Source organism: Nomascus leucogenys, chromosome 17 (assembly GCF_006542625.1).
Source record: "Nomascus leucogenys isolate Asia chromosome 17, Asia_NLE_v1, whole genome shotgun sequence".
In the NCBI taxonomy this organism is placed as follows: Eukaryota; Metazoa; Chordata; class Mammalia; order Primates; family Hylobatidae; genus Nomascus; species Nomascus leucogenys.
In genome coordinates, this window is record NC_044397.1 from 19,751,709 (window position 1) to 19,773,436 (window position 21,728).

At 39.6% G+C, this 21,728-nt stretch overlaps 1 protein-coding gene and 1 pseudogene across 1 annotated transcript in view; both read right to left on the bottom strand.

Annotated features, from left to right (window-relative positions):
* The window catches only part of UPP2 (uridine phosphorylase 2), a 139,674-nt gene that overhangs the window by 58,397 nt on the left and 59,549 nt on the right, over positions 1-21,728 (bottom strand). The gene's annotated exons all lie outside the window — the stretch shown is intronic.
* Positions 9,497-10,019, bottom strand: LOC100595291 (annotated as a pseudogene).

A 21,728-nucleotide genomic window follows, 5' to 3' on the forward strand; every position in this document is an offset into this window, starting at 1 on the left:
TATTGTTGAATTTGGTTTGCTTGTATTTTGTTGAAGATTTTTCATCAATAGTCATCAGAAATATTGGTCTATAGTTTTCTTTTTTAGATGTGTCTTTGTCTGGTTCTGGTATAAGGGTAATAGTGGCCTCATAGAATAAGTTTGGAAGTATTCTCTACTCTTTTATTTTTTAGAATAGTTTGAATAAGGTTGGTATTAGTTCTTCTTTAAATGTTTGGTATAACTCAGCAGTGAAGCCATCGGGTCCTGGGCTTTTCTTTATTGGGATAATTTTTATTACATCTTCGATCTTGTTGTTATTGGTCTGTTCAGGTTTTGGATTTCTTCATAGTTCAATCTTGTTAGGTTGTATATGTCTAGAAATTTATCTATTTCTTCCAGATTTTCCAATTTATTGGCATATAGTTGCTCATAATAGCCACTAGTGATCCTTTGAATTCCGTGGAATCAGTTGTAATGTCTCTTTTTTCATATCTGATTTTATTTATTTGTGTCTTTTTGTTAGTCTTGCTAAAGGTTTCTCAATTTATCTTTTCAAAAAATCTTTTCATTTTGTTGATCTTTTTTATTATTTTCTTCATTTCATTTTTATTTATTTCTGCTCTGATCTTTATTATTTCTTTTCTTCTAATAATTTTGGGTTTAGTTTGCTCTTGATTTTCTAATTTTTTAAGATGCATCATTAGGTTGTTTATTTAAGATTTTCTTCTTTTTTGATGTAAGTGCTTATAGCTATAAATTCTTTTCATACTGCTTTCACTGCATCCCATAGGTTTTGGTATGTTGTATTTCTATGATCATTTGTTTCAAGAAATTTTTCAGTTTCCTTCCTAATTTCTTCATTGACCCAGTGGTCATTCAGGAGCATATTGTTTAAATTCCATGTATTTGTGCAGTTGCCAAAATTCAACTTGATATTGATTTCTAGTTCTATTCCATGGTGTTCAGAAAAGATGCTTGATATTATTTCAGTTTTTTTAATGTTTTAAGACTTGTTTTGTGACCTAACATATGATCTATCCTTATTCATAAGGTGAGGAGAAAAATGTGTATTTTGTAGCCATTGGCTAAAATGTTCTCTTAAAACATTCACATTTTTATTACATTAAAAATGTTGTCTTAGAACATTTACATTTATATTGTTCCCTCATATAAATATCTCTTAGGCCCATTTGTTCTACAGTACAGATTAAATCCAATGTTTCTTTGTTAATTTTCTTTCTGAAAGATCTGTCCAATGCTGAAAGTGGGGTGTTGAAGTCTTCAGCTATTACTGTATTGGGGTCTATCTCTCTCCTTAGCTCAAATAATATTTGCTTTATATCTGGGTACTTCAATGTTGGGTGCATATATAATCGTTATTTCCTCTTGCTGAACTGACCCTTTTATCATTATGTAATGACTTTCCTTGTGTCTTCTTACAGTCTTTTTCTTAAAATCTATTTTGTCTCATATAAGTATTGCTACTCCTGCTCTTTTTTTGGTTTCCATTTGCATAGAATGTCTTTTTCCAGCCCTTTATTTGCAGTCTATGCGTGTGTTTATAGGTGAAGTGCCTGTTTTGTAGGCAACAGGTCAATTGGTCTTTTAAAAAAAAAAAAATTCTTTCAGTCACCCTATGTCTTTTCATTAGAGGGTCTGGTCCATTTACAATCAATGCTATTATTGATAAATAAGGACTTACTACTGCCTCTTTGTTATTTGTTTTCTCTCTCTCTCTCTCTCTCTCTTCTGTGTGTGTGTGTGTGTGTGTGTGTGTGTGTGTGTGTGTGTGTGAAGGTCTTCTATTCCTACTTTCCTTCCTTCCTGTCTTTCTTTGACTAAAGGTGATTTTCTCTGGTGTATGATTTAATTTCTTGCTTTTTATTTTTTGTATATCTGTACTATGTTTTTAAATTTGAAGTTATCGTGAAGCCTGTAAATACTGTCATATAACCCATTGTTTCAAAGTGATGTCAACTTAACACTGATTGCATAAGTAAACAAATAAACAAGCAACAAAAAAACTAATAAAAACTCTACACTTTAACTTTATCCCCCAGCTTTTTAACTTTTTATTTTCTTCTCCTTATGTCTTATTGAAATGTCTATGTCTTGAAAAGGTGTTATAGCTATTATTTTTCACTGGTTCACCATTTAGTCTTTCTACTTAAGAGTAGTAAACACATCACAATTACGGTTTTATAATATTCTGTGCTTTTCTATGTGCTTGCTATTACCATCTTCAGATGATGTCTTTTCTTTCTTTTCTGTCTGGATTTTGTTTGTTTGTTTGTTTTGAGACAGGTTCTCACTCTGTCACCTTGGCTGGAATGCAGTGGCACAATCTTGGCTCACTGAAACCTCTGCATCCCAGCTCAAGTGATTTTCCCTCCTCAGCCTCCCAAGTAGCTGAGACTACAAGTGCATGCCACCACACCCAGCTAATTTTTAAATAAAAATTTGGAGAGACATTACATTGCCCAAGCTGGTCTCAAGCTTCTAAACTTAAGCTACCCTCCCGCATTGGTCTCCCAAAATGCCGGAATTACAGACGTGAGCCACTGTACTTGGCCCTCAAAGGATTTCTTCTTGTTTGTTAGCCTCTTTCTTTTCAGTTTGAAGAACTCCCTTTAGCATTTGCTGTAGGAAAGATCTGGTGTTGATAAAATCCCTCAGCTTTTGTTTGTCTAGGGAAGTCTTTATTTCTCTTGCATGCTTGAAGGATATTTTCATCGGATGTGTTTTAGGGTAAAAGTCTGTTTCCTTCAGCACTTTAAATATGTCATGCCACTCTCTCCTGGCCTATAAAATTTCTACTGAAAAGTCTGCTGCCAGATATATTGGAGCTCCTTTGTATGTTGTTTTTTTCTCTTGCTGTTTTAGGATCCTTTCCTTATCCTTGATCTTTGGGAGTTTGATTATTAAATGCCTTGAGGTAGTCTTCCTTGAGTTAAATCTGCTTGGTGTTCTATCACCTTTTTGTATTTGAATGCTGATATCTTTCTCTACATTTTGGAAGTTCTTGGTATTATCCCTTTGAATAAACTTTCTACTCCTATCTTTTTCTCTGCCTTCTCTTTAAGATCAATACTCTTAGATTTGCCCTTTTGAGGCTATTTTCTAGATCTTGTAGGGATGCTTCATTTTTGCTTATTCTTTTTTCTTTTGTCTCTTTTGACTATATATTTTCAAATAGCCTGTCTTCAAGCTCACTAATTCTTTCTTCTGCTTGATTAATTATGCTCTTAAGGAACTCTGATGCATTGTCTTAGCATCGCATTTTTCAGCTCCAGAATTTCAGCTCAAATCTTTTTAATTAGTTCAATCTCTTTGTTAAATTTATCTGATGGAATTCTGAATTCCTTCTCTTTGTTACCTTGAATTTCTTTGAGCTTCCTCAAAACAGCTATTTTGAATTTTCTGTCTGAAAGATCACATATCTCTGTTTTTCCAGGATTGGTCCATGGTACCTTATTTAGTTTGGTGAAGTCAAGTTTTCCTGGATGGTCTTGATACTTGGGGGTGTTAATCAGTGTCTGGGCATTGAAAATTTAGGTACTCATTGTAGTCTACACAGTCTGGGCTTGTTTGTGCCCATCTTTCTTGGAAAGGCTTTCCAGGTATTTGAAGTTCTACTCTACTGTAGCCAAATACGTACCTGAGGTGTAAGACAAAGTTCCTTTTACTTTTCCCTCTGCTTTTCTCAAGCAGAAGGAATCTTTCATAGTAGTCACTGCAGCTGGGAATGTACTAGGTCTCACCTGTAACCAGCATATCTCAGACTCTCACCCAAGACCCACTGCATACTACCTTAGTATCACTTTTCGTTATTTGGTGCTGAAGGGCTCTTTAGTTAGTAGATGATGAATCTTGACAGGACTTGGTTCCTCTCAAGGCAGTGGGTTCCCTTCTAGTCCAGGATGTATATAGAAATGTTGTCTGGGGAACTCATAACTCTGCCCAGTGTCCTATCTTATTGTGGCTGAACTGGTAGTCAAGATGCAAGCGAAAGTCCACTTTCCTCTTAGCTCTCTTCTTAAATAGAAGAAAGTAGTCACTTTTTTTTTTTTTTTTTTTTGAGACAGAATCTCACTTCTTTGCCCAGGCTGGAGTGCAATACCGTGATCTAGGTTCACTGCAACCTCCACCTCCCGGGTTCAAGCAATTCTCCTGCCTCAGCTTCTCCAGTAGCTGGGATTACAGGCATGTGCCACCATGCCCAGCTAATTTTTGTATTTTTAGTAGAGACAGGGTTTCACCATGTTGGCCAGGCTGGTCTCGAACTCCTGACCTGAAGTGATCTGCCCGCCTCAGCCTCCCAAAGTGCTAGGATTACAGGCATGAGCCACCGTGCTGGAAGGAGTCACTTTTGTTGCTGCGAGCTGCACTGCCTGGGGTTGTGGGAGGGATGATGCAAGCACTCCCTTAGCCACCCCAGCTGATGTCTCCCTAGGTCACATGCCGCCCTAGTCCACTGGCTCTCATCCTAGCCCAGTACTAGGGCTTGCCTAGGAAATGCAGTATTTGTTTCCCTGACTGCCTTTTAATTTTGCCTAGTACTCCAGAGCACTTTAGCCCTTGGTGCTGAGGCTTGCAGAGAAACTCAAATCCCGACCACTGGGATGGATGATCTCCCTCCGGCTAAGGCTGATCCAAATGATCTCTCTGTGGGCAGGCACTGGCTGAGCCCAGCTCAGCTTTGCTCTCTGCCATGACAGAACAGCACTGAGTTCAATAACAAGTCCTACAGTCACTGTGCTCTCCCTCCCTAAAGTGCTCAGATTCCCTCTCCATGCCACGTAGCTGCTGCTGGGGAATAGGGAAGAGGTGGCATCAGTGATTCAAGACTGTGTCCTACCCTCTTCAGTACCTCTTTCAATGATAAAAAGTTAAATCCAGGTACTGCGACTCCTCACCTGACTTTTGGTTCTTATGAAAGTGCATTTTTGTTTGTAGTTGTTAAAATTTTGTGTTCCTTTGGGGGCAATCAATGGAGGCTTCTATTTAGCCATCTTGCTCTGCCCCCCATGAACAGTGGCTTAATTAATATTTTTAGTGACAAATGCCAGCATGGCAGAGAGGAAAGAACACTGGGTTAGGAGTCAGAATACTAGGGTTCTGATCCCAGCTCCATAATTAACTGGCTATGTGATCATAAGGAAACCATCCAACTTTTCTTGTTCTCAGTTATCTATTAAATGAGGTTGGATAATTAACACTTTACTCGAATCAAGGGACCTGTACATAGATAGAAATGCATCTGTGATTTCATGGTAGGGACAGGTAGAGATGGCTTGTCTGGAATGGGTAGAGATGTCCTATCTGAATGACACCAACATAAGTGGAAAAGCTGCTGAATGCTTGGAGGTAGCTCAGTTTGGGTTCATTCACGAGACAGAGTCCACACGGTAATTTGGACAAGGGAAAGTTTAATATAAAGAGTTGTTAATTATAGGAAGAGACTACAGTAAGAAAAGATTGGCTAATAAGAAGTGAAGAGAATGCTAAATAATATAAAAATAGCAGATACAAGGAGCCACTATCCCTAGAGCTGAGCTAGAACACCCAAGAAAAAGCTCCCTGCACTCAAGGTTGAGATCCAGACCTTGTTTGGTGAGGCCTTTGGGGAGTGATTAGGTCACAGGGTGGAGCCCTCATGATTGAGATTAAAGTCCTTATAAAAGGGACCCCAGAGAATTCTCCATGTGAGGATACAACAAGAAGTCAGCAGCGTGCACCTGGAAGAAGGCCTTTACCAGGAACTGACCATGCTGGCTCTCTGATCTCAAACTTCCAGCCTCCAGAACTTGATAAATAAATTTCTGTTGTTTATAAGCCATCCACTCTATGGTATTTTGATGTAACAGCCTGAACAAGTCAAGACATTGTTGGAGGGCATGGCTGTGGCTCACAGAGTGACTGAGAGATCACTGAGGTGCCATGCCAGTGGAACTTGCTGAAAATCCTCTCTCTAGGGTGTCAGGGAGAGCTGTTCACAGGGACATGCCTCACCAGAGAGATTCTGCTACAAAAGAACCCAAAGGGTTCTAGGGGAAGCTGATGACCACAGTGCACTGTAGAAGCCAGGCACGAAATAAGCTGTATTTACTGCAAGAACTAGATGCTTAAGGAGTCACCGCTACTGTAGGAGCTGGGCACTAGAGAAGCTTTGCACTCTGCATAAGCTAGACACTGGAGAAGCCGCCCACACTGCAGGAGCCTGTCAAGAGGGCTCACTGGAATCAGGGAGCAAACCCCTTTCTCCTGCAATGTCTCTTCTGCACACTCTACTAGCATAGTGTAACCTTGTGTCAGCTGACAACTGAAAACTAAATGGCCCAGCTTCATTTCATGGAGCAAGCAAAAAGGATAACTTTGGATCTCATGGGCACTAAATCAATAACTTGCACAGGTGGACATCAAAAGCAGTTTCCTAAAAGATAGGAGTTCATGAAATGTGTCTTATTGTATCTTGGCAATCATTTGTTCCAGAGGCGACTAGCCTCTGGACAGCAAAAAGCCTTAAAATTTTGAGTTTGATCACGCCTGTAATCCTAGCACTTTGGGAGACCGTGGTGGGTGGATCACGAGGTCAGGAGACCATCCTGGCTAACACAGTGAAACCCCATCTCTACTAAAAGTACAAAAAATTAGCCGGGTGTGGTGGCGGGCGCCTGTAGTCCCACCTACTCGGGAGGCTGAGGCAGGAGAATGGCATGAACCCGGGAGGCGGAGCTTGCAGTGAGCTGAGATTGCGCCACTGCACTCCAGCCTGGGTGACAGAGCGAGATTCCGTCTCAAAAAATATATATATATATCTATATTTGAGTTTGAATACTTAAGGAAGGCCATACCTGTTCTATTTATCATAGTCCTCAGTAACTCCGTAGGATCTTAAGCTCAGCAGCAAACTTCATACAAATATATGCTGGACCCACACAAGCATCTGAGCATGTGGTCCTTAACCATTTAACCACTTCATTTTACAGGTGAGGAAACAGCATGCTTAAATGGCTATTTCTGCCCCTGCCCCTGTCTCTGTCATAATCAAACAAAACAGGGGGGGAGGTAATACATAAACTTTCCTTTAGTGATGATTTTTCTCAAACATTTCCTTTGAATTCGGGCTGCTTGTATTGCACAGATTTTGCTCATTTACATAAAATCAGGATCGTTGGAATAAATATGTTCAGGTAATTCTCTGAGGCAAGAAAATAACCAAACGCTTACCCAGACTTGTTTCTCCTTGGGTTAACTAGCCTGATATTAAGTATGCCTTAGTGTAGAATCCCATTCAAAATCTCCTAAAACAAAACCAGCGCTTCACAATTTGTAATTAGTACTACAAGAACAATTTAATTGATTCTCCTATTCTCCCTTCTCTTGCATTTTCAGAGCCATTACTTTCCATCTGATGAGGTTGTAGAGATTTCTATCACTTCGCCAGAATGGGAAATCTATGCCATTTTCATTAAGTAACTAAATGTTAGGCCATGTCCAATTCTTAAATAATTTCACACTCTTGGAAAGGGGGGAAAAAGATTATTCAAAGTTATTTCAAAGTTTTTACAGAATTGCTAATAATAATAACAGTAGCAATGCCTTACTAATGCAGAATACTTTATGGTTTATAAATATGTATAATATGTAATATAATATATGTGACATAATATAGATAAAATATATGGAATTTCATTTGAAATAACTCTTTAGAAATTTTACTTGCTAGGCCCGTTTTATTGCAACTTAAAGATGCTAAGGTGAAAAATAATTTGAAAACATTTTAGTTCATTCCAAACAGAAACATAAGCCTAATTGTTTTATTTAAAAATAAAATATACCTCCAATCATTGATAACCACTGAAATTATAGGTAAATAAGTGAGTTTCAGAAATTATTCTGGGGTACAGTATCTGTAATCAAGTAAAAAATGGGCATGGTAAAAACTTGGAATCTGGAAATCCGAACACATCAATTTGTAAATCTTATCTGCCCATAATGGGTCACCATTCATCTTCTGAAAGTTTTGGTTCTGCAATCCCCGATGCAGGTAGGATTCCATATTCCTTTACAACTTTTGCTTCTCCCTCTCCCCACAAAGGCAGTGAAGAGGAATTCCCTATATCCTTCATCTCATTTGTCTTTCTTTGTCTTCACTCCTGATAGGGAAGGAGTTTGGTTTGTTTCTTTTTTTCTCTCTCTCTTTTTTTTTTGATGATAAATGCATTTCACTATTTATTTAGATGTTTAAGCTCTCACACTAAGTTTTTACAAGCTGATGAACACTGACAAATTATTTCTCCAACAGAACTAAAACCACACATCCCCAGACAGTATAAATATATGGTTGAACTAACCTTAATATACATCACCATTTTATCAATTACATAATAAAACAAATTATCAAGTATCCAAATATTAAGTTACACAGCTCAAAAGGCATATAAAAATTAGATGTCTGCTCAATTCATTAGCAGAAACCTGCTTTTTTTGCAAGAAAGGTTAGGAAGAGAAGGAAATAAAAAATCACTTTCAAACAAAAATAGGTTGGCAAACAACTTTTGATAAATATGGAAAAAATTACAATAATTTTAGAAATTTTATGATTAAGAATTGTTTTAGCTACAATAACAAATCATCTCTACCTTTAAAAAGTATTTTACTAAATTAAAGGGCATATCCCACATGCTCTGCACAAGACAAAGGCAAAATTTTGCTAAAAATAATGAATAGCCCACTCCCATTCTTTTCTCAGGCCCTCCCTGTGAAGTTGCACCTCAGATTGCAAACATTAAATTAACTGTAAGGCCTTTCTGTCTGAAGACATTAAAGACACATGCTTCTATACAATGTAGATTTTTTTAAATGGAGGCTTCTCATAACAGCACAAAGTAAGATTTATTGAAACACATTAAATAATCACTGTAAGACTTGGTTAAAAAAAAAAAAGGAATCAATGGTTAAACAAACCTGATAATTGCTAGCATGAATGTGGGAGATGTCAACATAAAGTGAGCAGGCAAATCACTATGTAGGCCCTACTTTCAATGTTTGAAATGATTGAAGGAATAAACCACATAAGGTCTAGAGTGTTCATAGTTCCTGGGATTTTAGTTCTGTATGGTACTAAAAATATACAAGTATTGTGCCGGGTGGCACCTAATCTTCCTGATTTTCTTATATATTGATAAGATTCTGGCAAGCGAATAGATTTAAACAAGACATAAATCAATACTGCATGATTTCAGGAAAGGTCAGCTGGTACAAATGACAGGCACATTTTAAATGCTAAGAGTAAGAATCTTTTGCCAAGTATCCAAATAGGTTGACTGTAACCCAAACACAGAGGTTGCCAAATCTGTCTAGCTTGTGGCCTGGTAAAACTGCCTTTCGATACTCCTATGGAAGTTTCATTAGACTTACTCACTAAGTCAACATGTTGGCTAATATGTATAACAAATCAGTTCCTATCTCAAGTTCCACTTCCAAGGCAATAGCATCAGGGACCCCAGTTTTATTGACTGCAACAGTTGTATCTATGACCACTGGAGTCTTTGAAGCACAGCCACATCTTTAGGATGATACTTCTCCAAATACAAAAGTTAACTTGCTGTTAAAAGCTCCACGCTGCTTTTTTCTTGTGAATTGTACTGCATCTTCATCTTTCATTTTGCCTTCAATTAATGCTAGGGCAACAAGTACTGGAGCTCTCCCAAGGCCTGCAATGCAATGAACAGCAGTACAACAACGAGGTTCTTTATGAAACTTAATTTTTACAAGACTTAACCAGTCATCAATCTGGTTGGATGGTGGTGCACCATCATCAAAAGGCCAATCGAGAACATGGGTACCTTCTTTCTCCAGAAGAGTAGTGTCATAAGTTGCTTCACATACTCTTATCTATTGTGAAAACTCCATACTTCTTAAGTTCCTCTACAAATTTGTTTAAGGTCACATTGGTTGGGTTGTGTGTAGTAAGAAATCCTCATGTTCTTGTATGTGACTTCCACAGGAGCTGGACGGTTCATTTGAGCCATGTTAATTTAGTTAAAAGACACTCAGTAGGGTTATGAAAGAATTTTAAAAGTTGAATACAGAAATGATGCAAAGAAACTGAAGTCTACTTCAATATACTCCACTTGAGTGCTTTGAGTACGAAGTTGTAAGTAATGATAAATGAAATGAATTTCCTAACAAGAAGCAACAATTCTTCAATCCAGTAATACCGAGGCAACAGAAAGGAGGCACATGGAGATTTACCCTGTCTAGGTCAGAACTCTTGTAAAATGCCCTGTGGGTTTCAATTCAACACTTCTGTGTCCAGGATAATGGGTGCTCCTTGGTAGAGTAGTAATGAATTTCTACAGTTTCCTTGTTTGCACAGAGGTTGTGCTATGCCTTGCAGTAATCTCCACTGCCCTTCAGAAACTCCATAAATGTGTGACCAAGAACACCGGAATGTGTTTATGCATTGAAAATGGTGGCCTACTGCGCCGATCTCACTGGGAGCTGCAGACCGGAGCTTTTCCTATTCAGAAGCATCACGCTACCTGACTTCAAACTATACTACAAGGGTACAGTAACCAAAACAGCATGGTACTGGTACCAAAACAGATATATAGACCAATGGAACAGAACAGAGGTCTCAGAAATAACACCACACATCTACAACCATCTGATCTTTGACAAACCTGACACAAAAAAGCAATGGGAAAAAGATTCCTATTTAATAAATGGTGTTGGGAAAACTGGCTAGCCATATGCAGAAAACTGAAACTGGACCCCTTCCTTACGCCTTATACAAAAATCAACTCAAGATGTATCAAAGACTTAAATGTAAGACCTAGGACCATAAAAATCCTAGAAGAAAATCTGGGCAATACCATTCAGGACATAGGCATAAGCAAAGACTTCATGACTAAAACACCAAAAGCAATGGCAACAAAAGCCAAAATTGACAAATGGGATCTAATTAAACTAAAGAGCTTCTGCACAGCAAAAGAAACTATCATCAGAGTAAACAGGCAACCTACAGAATGGGAGAAAATTTTTGCAATCTACTCATCTGACAAAGGGCTAATATCCAGAATCTACAAAGAGCTCAAACAAATTTACAAGAAAAAAACAACCCCATCAACAAGTGGGCAAAGGATATGAACAGATACTTCTCAAAAGAAGACATTTATGTGGCCAACAGACACATGAAAAAATGTTCATCATCACTGGCCATCAGATAAATGCAAATCAAAACCACAATGAGATACCATCTCACACCAGTTAGAATGGCGATCCTTAAAAAGTCGGGAAACAACAGATGCTGGAGAGGATGTGGAGAAATAGGAACACTTTTACACTGTTGGTGGGAGTGTAAATTAGTTCAACCATTGTGGAAGACAGTGTGGTGATTCCTCAAGGATCTAGAACTAGAACTACCATTTGACCCAGCAATCCCATTACTGGGTATATACCCAAAGGATTACAAATCATTCTACTATAAAGACACATGCACACGTATGTTTATTGCAGCACTATTCACAATAGCAAAGATTTGGAACCAACCCAAATGTCCATCAATAATAGACTGGATAAAGAAAATGTGGCACATATACACCATGGAATACTATGCAGCCATACAAAGAATGAGTTTATGTCCTTTGCAGGGACATGGATTAAGCTGGAAACCATCATTCTCAGCAAACTATCACAAGAACAGAAAACCAAACACCACATGTTCTCACTCATAAGTGGGAGTTGAACAATGAGAACACACGGACATAGGGAGGGGAACATCACACACCAAGACCTGTCGGGGGGTGGGGGCTAAGGGAGGGATAACATTAGGAGAAATACCTAATGTAGGTTATGGGCTGATGGGTGCAGCAAACCACCATAGCACATGTATGCCTATGTAACAAAACTGCACGTTCTGCACATGTACCCCAGAACTTAAAGTATAATTTTAAAAAAAGAAAATGGTGGCCTAATCTTACAGCCGGTCCCCAGACAGTGGTGGCAGGGGCTGCAGGGCAGGAGGCAGAGACGGTCATTGCTGTGTGGTGGTGGCCATGTTGCAAGCAGCCAGGGGGGACACCAGACTGTACCATGCAGTGAGCGGCTCCTGGTTTTTCAGACTTCAAAGTTACACTACAAGGTATAATCCTGATTCTTTTACTTATTCAAAAATATTTGAGTACCTACTTTCTGTCAGGCATTGCTCTGTGTAATAAGAATATAGCAATGAATCAAATAGAATTCCTGCTGTTGTGTAGCCTGTATTCTAGGGAGGCAGACAGAAAATGAGTTCATTAGGTAATCGCAGAGTTTGTCAGGTGATAAAGTGCTTTGGGGAAAAGTAAAGCAGGGAAAGAGGACAGGTGAGTGATGTGGGCCTAAATGAGGTGATCAAGAATGGCTCTCCAGAAAAGGCAATTGTTCAGAAAAAAAAAAAGTTAAATCATTCAAGAAAAGGCTACACTTATATTGCAAGTATTCCCTCTACAACTGCTGAAATCAGACTCAAAGGGATGATTGTGAAACTGCATTTGTCAGCTTGGGGATGCAGGAGAATAACAGAAAAGGGGGGCGGGGGAGCAGATTGGGTACTTCCTAACAGTGGATTGAGTGCTTGAAACATATCAGATACCCAACAAATGTGCATTGAATCTGAGTATAGTCAAGCTTCACACCTCTCATAAATCGAGGTAATGTAGCAGTCCTATCAAGAACAGTATTTTGGAATGCCAGTATGCTGGATCTCCCTTATAGTTCAGCTGGTTTCTATCTCTGCACCTCATCCATCGGATAGTCCTCTGATGGGAAAATAACAAGTGTTATCTCGGAAGAAGATAGAGCATCCTATAAGGGAAGTCCTAGCCACATGAGAAAGGAGGGAATTCCTGCCCTCCTGGACCCAAGGGATAGTGTAAAAAGGAGAGTGCTACAGAGTTCCCTCTTTGTGTCCTATCCTTGGGTCAAACATTGGGGTAGGGTAGATAGTGCTGGACATGAAACCTTTGCTAGAGATGGGAGAATCTGGAACATCAGAGTTTAATACCATGTTTTCCCCACTGTGCCTGAGGAAAGATGCAAACCCCTGGTTAAAAACCTTGCACGTGGATACATGTCCCAGGAGCACTAATAGAGAAATGGCCAGGGAGAAGACCAGAAGGTAGAATTCCTGGCTCCCCAAGGCCCATTCAGCATCCAGAACTACACTGTCCAATATGGTAGCCACTAGCCACACAGGCTCCTTAAATTTAAAGTAACCAAGATTAAATATAATTTAAAATGTGTTTTCTTAGCTGCATTAGCCACATGTCAAGTGCTCAATAACTATGTATGGCTCAAGACTACTGCATTGTACAGCACAAATAAAGAATGTTTCCGTCATCATAGAAAGTTCTATTAGACAGCAGTAGTCAGCAAACTTTTCCATAAAGGGCTTACAAGTAAATATGTTTGGCTTTGTGGACAAGAAAGCTTCTGTCACAATTATTCAATACCATTGCTTTAGCATAAAAGCAGCTGTAGTCTGTATGTAAATAAACAAGTATGGCCATGTTCCAATAAAACTTTATTTTAAAAAACAAGCTTTGGTCTGAGGGATGCAACATGCCTGTCCCTGGGACAGAGGAGCCAAAAGTTCCTACATGCCTCAGTAAAGGGACAGAAGCCACTGAAAGAATCAGTGAGCTAGTGGATACCTGGGCTAGGGCCAAATTACCTGATCTGTGCACACAGAGGCAATATAGGTCCGGGTGCAACTCAGACACATAGGCCAAGGGCCAGACCACAAACCTGCACACAGATTCAAGGCCATCCTGGGAAGGAGCAGGAAGAGAGGAAAGAAATTGAAAAGACCAACCCTAAATAATCCAAATGATCTAGAAGAAACTGTTTAAATGGAAGAGACAGTGATACTGTCTGTTGGCAGATGTAGGTGGCCCTGCCCACTGTGCCAGTCCCACCACTCCACATATCCCTAACCCCCTGAGGGAGTAGGAGCTCAGGAGGAAGTTTAAATCTATTATTTAAAAAAAAAATAAGCTACAGTTTCCTTGACTCTGTAAGTTACAGTGAAAATAAAAAGTCAATGCTGCTACACAGTGTTTTCTCAAATGTATGTAATAGACCCTTTAGAAAAGAAATCTTTGCACTCTTTGTAGGAGCACTGATTTGGGCTAATTCATCTCTGCAGCCCCTCCAGGGCCTCCTTGTGACTGAAGATATACACTAAGGCCTTGTGTGAGGGGAACACTGGCATGGAGGGAGAAAATCTGGGCTCCAGCTGTGTGACTTATGCTAAACCTCTACCCTGGGCTTCAGTGACCTTATCTGCCTCATGGGAAGATAGATCAAATGACTCCTAAGTTCTTATCCAGTTCAGAGATAATCATTTTATGATTCATCTGAAAGAAATCTGGGGTTGTGGCCTGTTGCTATAATTAACATAGTTAGTCTGATCACATGTCAATGGATTAAGCCTTAGCTTTACTATTAAGATAAAACTGAATAAGCTAAGTTTCTACCAGTTCACCGAAAAGTTCTGATATTTAATACTTGGATAGTTGTAAGGACATGCTATCACTCAAACTATATTAGACTGCCATACTAAAAAGCCATAGACCGGGTGACTTAAAGAACAAACATTTATTCTCACATTTCTGGAGGCTGGAAGTCGAAGATCAGGATGCCAGCATAATTGGTTTCTGGTGAGGGCTCTCTTCCTGACTTGTAGACGGCCACCTTCTCACTGTGTCCTCACATGGCAGGGAGAGAGTGAGCTCTCTGGTGGCTCTTCTTTTAAGGGCACTAATCTCATTATGGGGCCCTACCCCCATGACTTCATCTAAATCTAATTACCTACCAAAGGTTTCATCTCCAGATACTATCTCATTGGAAGTTAGGGCTTCAACATACGAATTTTGAGGGAACACAATTTAGTCCATAGCACAAACCTTCAAATTACTTTAAGATAAGATGCTGACTTCTTGGAATTTTGCAATCTGCTTATGGACAAAACAAAAGAGGATGTATTTCTCATCAGCAAGAAATTTTTGAGAAAGGAATATCAAGTTGTGTCCCACCTTTCTGACATTCAAAGCAGAGGCAGGATGGGAGGATGACTGTCTCAATTACCCACTATCATAATAACTAACATTTACTTGACAGCTTACCGTGCACCAGACACTCCTTGAAGTGCTTTACATGTATCGTCTCATTTCACTCCACAATAACCTAAAATGATAGCCTTTATTACTAGACCTATTGTAGAGATGAAGACACACTAATACTTGGAAAGCCTCAGTAGCTTTCATATAGTGTCACAAATAATATGAGACTGAGTCCAGGTATAAAACTCAGTAGACTAACTCCAGAGCCTGCCCTCCTAATCACCATGATCTACAACCTTTAGGTTGGACACAAGTCATGGGAAGAATGCCTGTGTCCATGCACGTGTGTACACACATGCATGCACGCACACACACACACAAATCAGATGTGCTTGAAAAAAGCATGCATTTAATGTATTCATAATATGTGTTAATTAATGTAATAATGCCTATAAGTTATTCACCACTATGATGGACTTCTTTAACCAACTAAGCAAAACGCATTCTCCCAACATCTTGATGAGATTAGAATCTCAGAAAATGGGAATTTTGATGAGTGGTGAAGACCAAGAAGATCCTTTGAATTGGGGCCCTTGAAGGATGAAAGGTCCAGATAGAACATCGAACTTAGAAGCCATGAACAGCTAGGGTATGAGACAAAGGCTCAAGTGCTCGATGAGAGGAAAATGATGGAAAAAAGGAGGAAGCCATACTGGGGCAAGAACTATGGCAAGTGAGGTGTTCCCACTCCAGAGCTCTGTGTGCCAGATGCTGTACAAATTCTCCCTGCAATAATCTGTAGTCTTTACACAGCCTCCCTGAGACAAATCACCTTTACCCTTTTGCCCAATATTACCAAAGTCAAGTCATTAAGACCTCTTTTTGTGCCAGCAAGGTGCTTAAGTTTGGTTATTCCTGGCTGCCAAGATATGATGTATGACTTATGTTAAAATGTGACTGCATATGGAACAACACTCAGAGGAAGCTCAGAAAGTTCAATGGTTGAGTTTTAAGACAAGAGCCCAGTTCAATGGCAAAATGGATGTGCAACCAGTCATCCTAGCTATCAATTTAAATGGCCATATAATTTGAAAGGCTGGCAGGCATTAGTGTTCAGTATGAAGCTATCTGAGGCACTAGCTTGGTTACCTGATGGTCAAGTTCATTAGATGGCTAGAGCTGGGCAGCAAGGTCTGTAAGTTCAGAGATTCCATACCATATGTTTTCCCATCATGCTTGGACTTCTTGAAGATATCTGTGATCTCAGACTCTGCAGTCACAATCAACTAGATAGTTGTTCTTTGGAAGTGGGGCAGGCAATGGAACATGGATATCTTTAATCAATTCTTGAAGACCTCCTCAATGGCTGAGAATCAGTAGCTTAGCTAATAACAAAGCCCTTCGCTTTGACCTCCTCAGCTGACTTTGGGACCTTCTGTGCTTGTCCTCTTCATATCCTTTCACTCATCTCTCTTCACCTTAACCACTTGAATCTTTAACCAGGACATCTTTGCTTGACCTGGGCAATTCCCTGCCTTTCTTTTTCATAGGCATTGTGCCTACAACTCCCTTCTCCCTCTCAGCTTCCCAAACCATTCCCTTTCCTTATTTAAACCCTTTTCATTGCCCAGATCTTGGTGTCTAATATCTTTCTCTGATAAAAGGAACCAGGGTTCCCTCAAAACAAATGGCTGATTTTAGTACTGGGCAGGAAATATACAAGCCTGGAGAATCTTATAGTGCCAGAAAATATGGAAGTGCTTGAAAAAGAAATTGATGGGATGTATTAGTCTGCTAGGGCTGTCTTAAAAAAAAAATACCACAGACTGGATGGCTTAAATAATAGAAGTTTATTTTCTTATGGTTCAGGAGGCTAGAAGTCCAAGATCAAGGTAATGTCAGGGGATTGGTTTCTGGAGAGGCCTCTCTTCCTAGCTTGTAGGAGACCACCTTCTCATTGTGTCCTCACACGTCCTTTCCTCTGTGCATGCGCGTACACACACACATACACACACACACACACACACACACACACACACACACACACAGAGGCTGGGGAGAGAGAGAGAGACAGAGAGAGAAGACAGAAAGCATACAAGCATGCTCCCTTGCTCCCTTGCTCCCTTGTGTCTCTTCGTCTTCTTCTTCTTTTTTATTTTTTTATTTTTGAGACGGAGTCTCGCTTTGTCGCCCAGGCTGGCACGCAGAGCGAGCCATGAGTGGCACAAGGTTACAAGCCATGAGTGGCACAATCTCGGCTCACTGCAAGCTCCGCCTCCTGGGTTCATGCCATTCTCCTGCCTCAGCCTCCCCAGTAGCTGGGACTACAGGCGCATGCCATGACACCCAGCTAATTTTTTGTATTTTTGGTAGAGACGGGGTTTCATCATGTTAGCCAGGATGGTCTCAATCTCCTGACCTCGTGATCCGCCCACCTCGGCCTCCCAAAGTGCTAGGATTACAGGAGTGAGCCACCGCACCCAGACCCTTCTTATTCTTATAAGCAGCACACTAGTCCTATTGGATTAAAGCCTACCATTATCACCTCATTTAACCTTTATTATCTACTTATAGGCCCTGTCTCCAAATACAGTCATGTTGGAGTTTAGGGCTTCAACATTATGGATTTCAGGAGGACACAATTCAGTTCATAACATGAGGTTACAAGCCACCCATTTTTACAAAAATTTTTAATGGCAGCCATAGAAAACTACTACAGCATCCTGGAACAACAAGAAAAGAAGTTAAAAAAAATAAAGAATCTGAATCAACTACAGACTATACTTAATAATAAAAATTAGGTTATAAAACATAAAGAATCTGAATCAGCTATAGACTATAATTAATAATAATATATCACTATTGGATCATTAATTGAAACAAATGTACCATAGTATAATATATTAATAATGGGAGAACTCGGTGTAGGGTAGATGAGAACTCTGCACTAGCTTCTCAAAAGGACACAAGTGCCAACTGAAAGAGTTTCCACTGGCAATGCTAGAATAATCTGAGCAACAAAATAGAGTAGTAATGGATTATAATCCAATGTATAAAATATCCATGAGGTCACGCTGATATAAATACACGATTAAATAAATTAATAAATGGGGGGAAACAGACAAATCTCCCACACAGATGAATTGCAAATAATTTATGTAGATCTTTCCCCCTGAAGAGCAGGAGCCTAACCTTCCCCATTCCTTAGGTGGAGGCTGTGCATAGCAGCTTCCTTCCAAAATGCACAACGTGGAAAGGGAGAAAAAAGAGTAACTTCACAGTAGAGAAACCTGACAAACACTACCTCGGCCAGGTGACCAAGGTCAACATCAACAGTGATAAATCTTGTTGACACTGTGTACCCTTGATAAGATGTGATGAAAATATCACTTTACCTCTGTGACCTTCCTGCCAGTAACACATAACCCTAATGTTATCATAAGAAAAGCTTCAGACACATTCCAAAAAATGGGACATCTTACAAAACACCTATCCAGTAGTCCTCAATTTTGTTAAGTCATCAGAAAATAAGGAAAATCTGAAAAACTGCTACAGTCAAGCAAAGCCTAAAGAGACATGACATAGTGTGGTGTCTTGGATGAGATCTGTTATGGGTTGAATTGTATCTCCTCTCAGAAAAAAATATATGTTTACATTCTAACCCTCAGTACTTCAGAACACAACCTTAATTGAAAATAAGGTCATTGCAGTGTAACTAGTTAAGTTGGGATGCAGTCTAGATAGGGTAGGTCCTGAATCCAGCACGACTGCTGTCCTTCTAAGAATCTCATGGCCATGTGAAGATACATGGAGAAGGCCATTTGACAGTGAAGGCAGGAATTGGAAATATGTAGCTGTAAGCCCTGGGACACCAAAGATTGCCAGCAGCCACTAGAAGCTAGGAAGAGAAAAGGAAGGGCTCTCCTACAGGTTTCAGAGGGAGCAAAGCCTTCCTGGCACCTTGCTTTTAGGCTTCTAGCCTCTGCAAGACAATACATTTCTGTTATTTTTAAGCCACCAGTTTGTCAAAAATTTTTACAGCGGTCATAGGAAATGAATACTGGATCCTGAACAGAAAGAAGTAAATAAACAAAATAAAGACATCTGAATCAACTATAGACCGTAGTCAATAATCATGTTTCCACTACTGGATCATTAACTGTAACAAATGTACCATAGTGTAATATAAGATATTAATAACGGGGAAACTCGGTGTGGGGTAGATGGGAACTCTGCACTCAGTTCTCAATTGTTTAACAATGGAAAACTGTTTTTAAAATAAAGTACATTTTAAAAGAACCTTTTTCTAATTTCAGCAATTGTTGAAATAAGGTCTCAATTTCTCAAAGCCTTGATTTTGAAACCATCTGCCTTTGTGTAGTTTATATCAAATGCATTCTAATTTTAAAGAATCAGGAACTTCTCCACAGAAAGCGATCATCCTAAAGGCATCATGCCTCCCAGTTTAGTCTTGTCTCCTTCCTCTCCTTTCCTCACACATGAATCTTTTAGGTCTCGTTAACCTTCCATTCATTCATTCTATGCCAGGAAATGTGCCAGGGATGTAGGGTAAAAAGTGACCTTGCCATCCAGGGAAGGAGACAGACACTAGAAACATCATCACACATAGAAATGACAAATCACCCTGTGACCTTTTAAGCTTAAATGGCTGGCTGTGAGGACAACACAATCTCCGCCATGAGCAGAATGCTTAGCTTATAAAGAAACCAACACAGGACACAGCAGAGAGGCCCTGGGACATTGCTGGAAATGCTGGAGTTGGTTATGCCTGAATTCCCTGCCCTTCCTTGACATCATAGTTGCATAGCCCATTAGATACCCATTTTTAACTTAAAAATCACAACTTTCAAAAATTGTATAAAAGAGAAGTCCATCATGTTATGGGAATACTTTTAGAGGGACATCACTTAGGGGCGTCAAGAAAGACAGCCCTGAGGATGTCCTTGAGGACATTACGTGAAGTGAACAAGCCAGTCACAAAAAAAATACTGTGTTATTTCACTTCTGCGAGGTACCTGCTATGATTTGAATGTCCCTTGCAAAATTCAGGTTGAAACTTATTCCCCAATATAACAATATTGAGAGGCGGGGCCTTTAAGAGGTGATTGGATGGTGAGGGCTCTGCCCTTATGAATGGATTAATCCATTCACGGATTAATGGATTAATGTGTTATCCTGAGAGGGAAACTGGTGGCTTTATAAAAGAGACCCGAGTCAGCACATTAGCATGCTCAGCCCCCTCGCCATGTGATACCCTGCACCGCCTTGGGACTCAGCAGAGAGAGCCCCCACAAGCAATAAGGCTCTCACCAGATGCGCCCCTTCAATGTTGGACTTCCCAGCCTCCAGAATTGTAAGAAATAAATTCCTGTTCTTTATAAGTTACCCAGTTTGGGGTATTCTGTTATAAACAACAGAAAATGAACTAAGACAGTATCTGAGTAGTCAAACTAATAGAGACAGGAAGTAGAATGGTAGTTGTCAGGGGCAGGGAGAGAGGGGAATGGGAAGTTTAGTCTCATGGGTACGGAGTTTCAGTTTTGCAAGATTAAAAGAAGTTGTGGAGGTGGATGGTGGTGATAATTCACAACACTGTGTATTTACTTAATGCCACTGAATTGTATATACACTTAAAAATGGTTAAAATAGCAAGTTTTATGTTTTGTGTATTTTATTGTAGTTTAAAACATTTTTAATGGGAAAAAATTTGTTAGCTCAACATCATGTAGAAGTCATTGACTATTTATGGGGATGAGAAGAACCAATTAAAATACCAGCGGCAGATGTTTCTGGAAAAGGCAGTGAAAAAGCTGCAAAACCAGTCTCCCCACAAGCCCCTAGTACACACCAGATTCTCAAAAGTCACTGGCTTTGGGATGGTTTTCATGCTTTTTCTCAGCCTCTTTCCCATGTTCCACTACAGAAATTTCAGCACAATCTCATATCATCAGAGGAAATGACTTTCAATATGCAAAGTCCATGATTCTCCAAGGGAACATAGAGAAATACATTAATTAGTTTCTCTCACTTCCTTCTTTCTCCACACATTGCAAGGATTAAAAAAAAAAAAAACTCAACCAACAAAGCAAAAACATGAAAAAGTAAACCAGGCACTTATTAATTATTTATAAGCTATATTTTTCCCTTTTGCACTTTTTCTTTCTTTTTATTTGTTCATTTATTTACTTTTCCTTGAGATAGGGTCTCACTCTGTCACCCAGGCTGGAGTGCAGTGGCACCATCTAAGCTCATTGCAACCTCCCCCAGGTTCAAACCATTCTCATGCTTCAGTAGCTGAAACTACAGACACATGCCACTGTGCCTGGCTAATTTTTGTATTTTTAGTAGAGATGGGGTTTCACCACGTTGGGCAGGCTGGTCTTGAACTCCTGACCTCAGGTGATCCACCCGCCTCAGTCTCCTTTTGCACTTTTTCAAAAATGCAGACTTTTATTCAACACAGCTACTAATATTTTGCTGTAAGTCACCACGAAATTGTGAAAATGCTTGTGACAGATAGTTACATTGTCCCATCAAACCTGGTAAAGAAAACCCCCTCTTTGGAATAACACTGCATTAGTTTTTTCACTATTTACTTTTTCCAATTAAGAA